The 9,114-nt window shown below is 39.7% G+C and overlaps 1 non-coding gene across 1 annotated transcript; it reads right to left on the bottom strand.

Moving 5' to 3' along the window:
* Positions 1-7,615: 7,615 nt before the first annotated feature.
* On the bottom strand, positions 7,616-7,803 carry LOC111756377 (U2 spliceosomal RNA). The gene has a single exon (XR_002790865.2). It is a non-coding gene; the product is annotated as a U2 spliceosomal RNA (small nuclear RNA).
* Positions 7,804-9,114: the final 1,311 nt, after the last annotated feature.

The raw sequence follows: 9,114 nt of genomic DNA, 5'->3' as shown, positions 1-9,114 counted from the left end.
GACCAAAATTTTGGCCTGGAATTTGTCAGTCTTAGGGTCTAATTAGTTCCTGATGTCAGTTTACAGACTCTCTTTGTCTTGTTAATCATGTTTTTCACTGGTTTAGTGTCTGTATTAGTCTGTTATTCATGTGATTTGGTCAGTCTGCTTTGCTCTTTTGTTGCCCCTACAATGTGTTCTTAACCATTTTCTTGTATTTCACCTGGGAGTCTCTTCCTATGGCAAACCAGTTTACCAGGAAACTCCACTCACCTTTGGGGTCTATAACCTCTCTTTGTATGAGCAGACCCACCTCAACTTCCTGGAAAACAACAGTGCCATCACCACCTCAAACACACCACACAACAGCAGTCCCCCAAGGAGAGAGGGTTCTTGCCCCTGCCTGCAGGCCCCACAGTGCACCCCCACACCACAGAGACTATCCTGGTGGCCCTTTCTTCCTCCCCATGTGCTGAATAATTTGCTGCAGCACAATACCTTAACACTTTTGTGCTAGATGACTTCTGGCCCAGCAGCAATCAAGCAATCCATCAGACCTGGCAGCAGGGTGCATTTTGATTTTGGGTCCCTGGTGAAAAACTGAGGCCCAGACATCTCTGCACTCTCACTGCAGACACACAGGGTGTCCCCAGCTAAGAGTGGAGTCCAGATAGGGCTCCAGGGTTCCATGGGGACCATTCTCCTCCTAAAGATCTTACACACCCATAGCAGATGCCCTTTTTCTCAGCTTCCAAGTTGGGACTACCTCCCGACTCCCTCCCTGTGAAGAGCCCACTGACAGCTTCTCAGGGAGCTTTTCACTCCTGAGGAATGAGAATGCATGTGCAACCTGGGACAAAAACTGGTCCTAGTACCAGATGGTGACCCAGAAGTGACCCAAACTTTTAGGACCTAGTGCTTCCCTTCACTTATGCTATTTGAAATCCAAGGTAAGGAGGCTTTTGTATGGTATCATCAGACACACTTCAGTGTTTAACAGATGACCACTCAGAAGTCAACCAATCAGTCTAAGCATGCATAGAGATTAACTTAGGGGCCTAAAGAGGCTCTATCCACATTCTTGGAGTGGCTCCTAGATCCATATCATATTTATACACCTATTGATCCAGAGGCATGAGGACAAACATGCTGTAAACATCACATTTGTGTCCCAGTCAGCCCCATATATTACAAAAGATTATAAAGACACACTCACAGTTAGTGGTGGTAGCCCAAAAGGTCTTCAACAACAAAAATCCATGGGAATTAAACATCTGAAAAATCCCTTCCCCAATGTGCCAACTCAGATAATTTCTAGGGCCTTTGGGCTACTCCTGGTTGTGGATCCCGAGTTTTGCAGACACAGCTTAACCACTTTACATCTCTACTGAATGGAACTCATCTGGAATTTTAACGTGAACTCAGATAGAGGAACAAGCTCTCCCTGAACCTTTCCAATTACATGTAACAGAGTGACATAGGATCACAAAAGGGGCCTTATCCCAGTACCCTAAAAGAGCCTGTCACCTATCTCTTCTGGCAAGTAGTCCCCACAGCTACAGGGTGTACAAATTGCTTATGGATAATTGAAGCCAGTACAACCAACGAAGCCTCTAAATTGACTTTTGGCCAAAGACTCCAAGGAGTGGCCTTACATGCTGTGGAGATACTATTGCAGTCATCTCCTGATAGATGGTTTTCCAGTGCTCACATTTTCCAGTACCAAGCCCTTTTACCAGATTCTGACCACATCAAGTTCCTGTCTACCTCTGCCCTCAATCCAGTGACTCCCTTGCCAAATAATGATTGCTCAATGCAATATACATATGATTTGGTTTCAAGCCTGCTAGCTGGCCTGGTTGATGTCTTGCTTGTCCATCCTGAAACTTTTTCTCGGACAGTAGTGTCTACTTTCACCAAGATACTCCAGGGGAGGAGTTATGGTGGCCACCAAAACTGAGGTAATATGGACCCAAGCTTTAGAAGTGGGAACTTCAACTCAGTGGGCAGTACTGATAGCCCTTACTCAATCCCTATGATGGGAACAAAATAAATCTATAAATGTATATACAAATAGCACACTTTTGCTACTATCCATGTACATGGGCACATTTATCAGGAAAAAGGACTATTAACCTCAGCAGGAACAAACATCAAGAATATCCCTGATATCTTAAGACATCCTGGCTGTGATTTTGTTGACCTGAAAGGTTTTCTCTATGCACTGTTTGACACATCAATGAGAAGACAACCCAATAGCTCCTAGAAATACTCTAAATCATAAGACAGCCAAAAAGGTGGCACTAAAACCACCAGGTCCTGCAATTCTTCTCATGGCTCAACCGACACCTGTGCTACCTAAACCATCCTATTCAGATGCAGACTTGAGACGAGCCAAAAGCTTAGAGGCCCAACTTTCTCCAGAAGACTGCCAGACCTAACCTGATGGGTTAATTCTCATCTCAGAATCAGTGGGCTCTCAGCTCATCTAGGAGACACTTCTGGCCACTCATTTATGAGGAATCAACTTGACCAAGTTATCTTGCCTGGCCAAAGAGGTCAACTGAAAATTCCCAAAATATCTTCAAGTGAACCCTAAACAACAGGTCCCCACTGACATTTGAAAGAGACAACAAGCACTTACCTCTATACCACTGGGAAATAGACTACCAAAATGGGCCCAGGAAGAGGAAACATAAAAATCTCATAGTTCTTGTAGACACATTCACTGGGTGGATGAAGGATTTGCTACTCAGACTGAACCAACTCTCATCATAGCTAAGAACCTCCTCAATGAGATAGTGCCTCGATTCAGTTTGCCCACCTCCCTGGGGTCCGACAATGGCCAATCTTGCACAGCTCAGATCACTCATAATTTAACTTCAGTTTTAAAACTCAATTAGAAATTACATTGTGCCTACTGGCCTCAAAGTTCTGGCCAAATAGAGAAAATAAACAGTAGAATAAAGGAAACTACTTCAAAACTGGCTTTTGAAACTGGTGAAAACAGGGTAAGTCTTCTTCCTTTTGCCCTTATACTTGCATGATGTACTCCACACCTCCAAGGCATTACTCCTTTTGATGCAATGTATGATCGACCACCCTCTTACTCCCCCATATTCAAGATGATAATTTGGCTGCTGTCACTAACAGGGAAACTTACAGCCTAACACTTACAGACTCTCCACTGCCTGCTCTTCTGTGGCCACTAAGACAGTTCCTGAAAGATCTAATGACCCATGGCAGTTCAATCTGGTGATCAAATCTACACCAAAAGGAGAAGACCTATATTCCTAGGCAACCATGTTGAAGGATGCTATACAATCACCTTGAGTACTGCTACACTCCACAAGCTTGACAGAAAGAACCTTTGAATTTATCACTCCCACTTCATGCCTCAGGACCAAAGACTCCAGCTAACTGAACTACCAAAATGTCTTCTGACACTTTAAAAACCAAGCTCCAAAGATGCAGGCCCTAAATCTGTTTGTATGTATACAGATTATCCTCCTCACCCTATAGTTGATAGAAATAGGGACCTAAATCCCTCACTTTGGGAAATATTCAGAGCTCTGGAATTTTCATGAAGTCTGTAAAATTCCCCTTGAAGCACTCCACATTTGAAAACAATTGTAATTCAACTGTGTATGTAGAAAATGTCTCTTACCCCCAAACCAACATTTGGTCTCCCTGTTGGTTGGCCTGTACAATAGGCCTCACCCTTACACTCTCTGGCTGTCTTCACTGGACCTTACCCTGGGCTCTGTATCTTAACTCATATTCTTCCCCAAGTGTACAGGTATTCTGAATAAAGAAGTAGGGAACATATGGGTTTACCAAACCTCATGAGAGAAAAAGAAGCCCCATGCCTAATTCCCATTCTTTTAGGATTAGGAATAGGCAGTTCCACAGTACTAGGAAAAACAGCCCTCATAAAGGGAGATTGAAATTGCCAGATACTGAGCAAAGAAATATAGCGTGATCTGGGTACACTTGAACAAAATGTTCATTACTTAGAGGAGACTCTGAACTCACTGGCTGAGATGGTCCTTTAGGACTGTTATGGATTAAAAATTGATGGTCAACTGAATGCCAGCTGTATTAAATCAGCATGGTGTTGAGTGTAGATGCTCAACATGAGGAAAATTTCTAGCATAAATGGAGACGTGGAGAAAGAGAAGCTAGGCATTGTGTATTCTCCTGTGTGTTGCTGTTTGAGCCATTGATTCTCCTGGAGGAACTCATCAAGACCACCTTTCCTAGTGTGAGTGTGACCATTTTAATCAGAAGAAATGAGGAGCTTGTTGGTGAGAGTGGCTGTGGTTCACTTTGGGGAAGCTCTAATCCCTACATTGATCATCACTTCCTGGCTCTGAAATGAAGGATGTGTGCCATTTAATCTCAAGGACAAACTGGTCATGCTGGCTTTCTGGCATGTACTTGACTGTACTTATTGTCAGAGGATCTTGAGTATTCCATGTTGCTGAGGATAGCTGTAGTACTTTTCAGGGCATCCCTGGCTCTTATTTTGAGCATGACTCATTGGCTTCATTATAGAACCCTCCACCTACCAGCAAACTGCCTTCACACTGCTGGTAGACTTTCTAGCTTCCACCATTGACCTTTGAGCCTTTCCAGCATGGATCTGTAAACCAGACTGATGTGTGTCCTTGTGGGCTCTAGACCTCCACTTGGACTCATGGGAGGCATTGTCATGGGCTCTAGGTTTGTACCTGGACTCATGCAGGACATTGCTGTGGGATCCAGGCCCTTGGCTGAATATTCTGGGTCTTTAGTGTTGTGGACACATTTCTAGCACTTTCTTATATTAAACTCTAGGTGATCATCATAAAATATTATCATTGAGCCTCATAGATGAGTTCAGGAATGAAGTTATTAATGACCTGAAGCAAGATGTAAGTAGAATAGTTGGAGAAATGCTAAGCATTGCCCAAGAAAAAACAAATGGTGTAATGCAAGAGAAGAAAAAAAAAGGGGGGAGAATTGTTTGATGGAGAAAATAGAGAAAACATAGAGTATGTGAAGCAGGTTCAAAGAGATTAACAGGAAACTAAAAACTCCATCAAAAACTGGCATGAAAGCTTGAAAGAAACTAAGGATTGATTATCTGAACAGGAGGGCAGATTTGTAATATGGGAGAATGAAATGAAAAACTTCTTAAAAATAACAATAAAACCCAGCAACAATACAAAGGCTAGAAGATGATAAGAGGATCTATAATTTAAGAATTAAGAACATAAAAGAAGAAGTAGGGACACAAACAAATGGACTACAGAAGCTATGCACAGAAATAATCCAAGAGAATTTCCCTAATTTGGCAAATGGTAAAGATACTCAGATGTATGAAGCATGTAGTTCCCCAGCCACCTACAACCCAAACAGAGCTACACCCAGGCATATAATAATCAAAATTCCAGAAATCCAATATAAGAATAGAATATTAAAAGCCATCAGAGACAAGAAACAAATCACTTACAAGGGAACCCCCATCAGAATTACAGCAGACTTCTCGGCACAATCCATCAAATCATGAAGAGCATGGGGGGGAAATAATTAAAGCTTTGAAAGATAATAACCTCCAGCCAAGATCGATATATCCTGCACAACTGTCCCTAGAAATTGATGTAAAAACAAGGTGCTTCCAGGATAAAGGGGAACTAGCGGAATTTGCAACCACCAATTCAACTCTACAGAGAATACTGCAGGATATTGTAAAAAAGGAAAATACCAAGATTCCAGAAATAGTGGCAGAGAGGCCACAATGAATGGAGCAGAAAGCAAAATGAAGAAGACAAACTGACAACAAACGACAGAAAAAGAGCTCAACAGAAATGAGGCAGAGAAGATCAGATGGTAGGAACAGCTATTCTGGAGAAAACAAGACATCATAATAGCTAGTGCAGATTTAGTATCATCTTGTTTTGAAGTCCCATCAAACTTGTATTCTTCTGTATCCATCAGTCTTAAAAGGTTGTATCTTATTGGATTTTATTATATATGATAATATAAGTAAAAACTTTTATAGACAAGGAGATTATACAGAAACCATAGTTCATTTTCTGTTAATGGATTCTAAATACTGTGTACTAATTTGATTCTCCTGAATGGTTTTAAATGTCTTGATATGTTTGGTGCTACAAAAGTTATACTCAAATATACAAAGTTATACTCAAAGATTTCAAGGAAGAAGACACTATGGTAACTATTTTTATGTCAGGATATCTTGTAGTGAAACACTATTTTGCTTCAATGGTTATGTTTTGACCTGCACTGTTCTGTTGTTATGCCCTCTTTTATCTCAATCCCTTTTTAAAAAAATTACTTACTTTTTTCTTTTTATCTTTTTAATTAAGGGAAAATAAATAAAAAATATCAAGATACATTATAGTAACCTACTTTGATTTCCTATTAATTTGATTTGAAATACTGTATTGCCCTCACCATCTTGTTTTGACTGATTTTCCCCTAATCTACTTTGCCTGATAGTACCAAGTTCAAAAGTAGAGGCAAAACTGAAGACAATAAGAATCATTATGATGCCAATTCTGGTTGACTATTATCTTCTTTTAAAGTCCTGTAATGTCTCCAATGCTTTGGCTATATTCTTTACTGTTCATTCAATTTTATTATAACTGGCAATTCTTTGTAAAATAGCAAGAGGTAGTATGGTAACCATTGTTGGTCACCTAGTATGTTGTTTTACATTATCTATTATATCCATCCTTTTGACTTGACTGACTCTGTTCTGATACTTCGCATTTGGTTTTACTCTCTTCAAAAAAAGTATTAAGAACTGTGGGAGTAACAAAACCCAAAATGTGTAATTGTCATTGTACAAAAGAAAAGAAAAGAAAGTGCTCTAAAGTTATAACTGCACCAGCTAGGTGTTCCTGCCCATTGCGGTGTACTAGGGAGACACAGATCTGGGTAGCCTATGCTGGGCCCACCCCTCCAGTCAACCTACCAAAGGCTTCACTGCTAGGGTGCACCTCCAGGTGCTGGGACCTGTGTGGGGCTCGCCTACTGGGTCTTAGTCAGCAGCATCATGCAGGCCAGGCACTCCCCAACAATCCTGCTTGAGAGGGGAATATATGACTGAAGTCACTGCAGCATCCTGTTCCAGGTAGCATGCCCAGTCCCAGTATGTCCTTTGCTGAAGCCTCCTACTCTGTGGAAGGGTCCCCGATCTGCTCACTCACTGCAGGTCAATGCAGGGCTCCCAGCCAGTCCCGCTCTCAACTCCATTTATCACTTCCCACTCTCAGACCTTTCATGCCTCTCTCCTTGTCATGCAGATTGGGACACAGCAGCAGCTTCAGGAATTTCAAATCACAGCTTCCAATGGCACGGGGTCCAGCTTCCATGCTGAGACCTTATCTTTTCCTGTTATATCACCGGGATTGCATTTCCAGTTGGTTTCTCTTAGTTTACTTTGTTTCTGTGTCTGCAAAATGTGTCTCCCCTTGCTTAGCATTTCTCGCCTGGCACCATCCTTGGATTTTGAATGTGGTTTCTCAGAGAGCCTCTGAAGCTGCTGCTATCAATCCCCCATGTTCTCCCACTACTCATCAAAACATTTCTTTTCCTTTGTTGTTGCTGTTGCTGTTGTTGTTGCTGTTGTTGCACCATTCCTAGTATAACGTCAGTACCAGGTTGATGCGTGGAGTGGAAACAGAAAGTTAGTGCTTCAGCCAGCTCCAAAAATCCACTCAATAAATTGTCATCAAGTAGAGGACACATCAGATACTAAACTGATAAGAACACATACGACATTTGATCTTTACCAATAGGCTCAGAAGCAATACACAATTATTATTTCAATTGAAAATAATTACTTAAGCATTAATCAATATGCTTTTCATACAAGCTGTCCAGTAGTTTAGGTTATAAAACTACTAGGAATCTGAATCTATAGATAACCAGAAAAGAAGGAAAAAGTATTTATGAAAAGATCAATTTTTGTATTTCAAAGTCAATTTTAGTACTGTCCTCTACTTACTTGATTTGCTTGTCGTTATTTCTTCTTTTTTTGATTCTCTTTTATTTTAAAGAGAATAAAATAAAACAACAAAGCCAATCAGAACAAAACAATGCAATCAACAGAGGGTTTCAAAACAAGACAACAGGAAACTGACAGCAGGTACCATAATGTCTCTTGCTTTCTTCAAAGTAGTTTCCATATCTTCACATACAATGAATTTGAACAAAATAAAATAGCACAATAATGATCAAAACAAAAGAATGAAAGCATTACAGGACTTCAAAACCAGACAATTGGAAAATCAACAATGGCTACTATAATGTCTCTTGTTGCCTTCAAAGTAACTGACATATCTTCACACATATTGACATCAAAAAAGCTAAAACCTATCAAAACAAAGGAGAAAAGCATTATTGAATAGAATATCAGCAATGCCTATCATAATGTTTCATAGATGTTCATACCATCACAGATAATAAAATCAATTCTTATAAACTCTTTAGAAGTTCTAGGCATGTATAAGCCTATACATGTACACCAATCCTTACTGTATTAGGGGGAAAAAATACATGAAAAACAGGAAACAGAAGAGACAAATAAATAACAATAACAAAGAACCCCAAATAATAATAAAGGTTTCAAAACAAAGTGGCAGGAACATAACTAATGCTGTTATTTTGAATAGTTATATTTAAAAAAATTGGATTAACAGATATAATCATACAAAATTGACATAGTCCTGAAATGTTAACTGTTTTGTTCCAAGAACTAATAGAATTATTAGTACAATTATCTTAGCTATTTTAATACATATATTTTTTTCTTTTCCCTTTGTTATTTTCTCATTTTCTCTGAGATATTTTTTTCTTTGAGCAGTTTCTTACCCTTTTACAATATTCATTGAAGATTTTGTATCTTATTTACTTTTTTAGTTTCTTACTCAGCTATAAAGAAGTAACACATTGGGGCATCCACAGGAAAATGGATGCAACTTTTGAGACCCCACTCATAAATGAAATAAATCAAACTCACATATGAAAATTTCATATTGTTTCCATAGTGTATTTCTTCTTTCTTTAAATTTTGTAGCAATCCAAAAATTTGTTTTTTTAAACAAATTTGTACTATTTGAG

This window comes from Cavia porcellus, unplaced genomic scaffold (genome assembly GCF_034190915.1).
Source record: "Cavia porcellus strain 051 isolate PalLab524CR breed Dunkin Hartley unplaced genomic scaffold, mCavPor4.1 scaffold_13, whole genome shotgun sequence".
NCBI lineage: Eukaryota > Metazoa > Chordata > Mammalia > Rodentia > Caviidae > Cavia > Cavia porcellus.
Note: the sequence above shows the minus strand (reverse complement) of the source record. Positions and strands in the feature narration are given on the sequence as shown.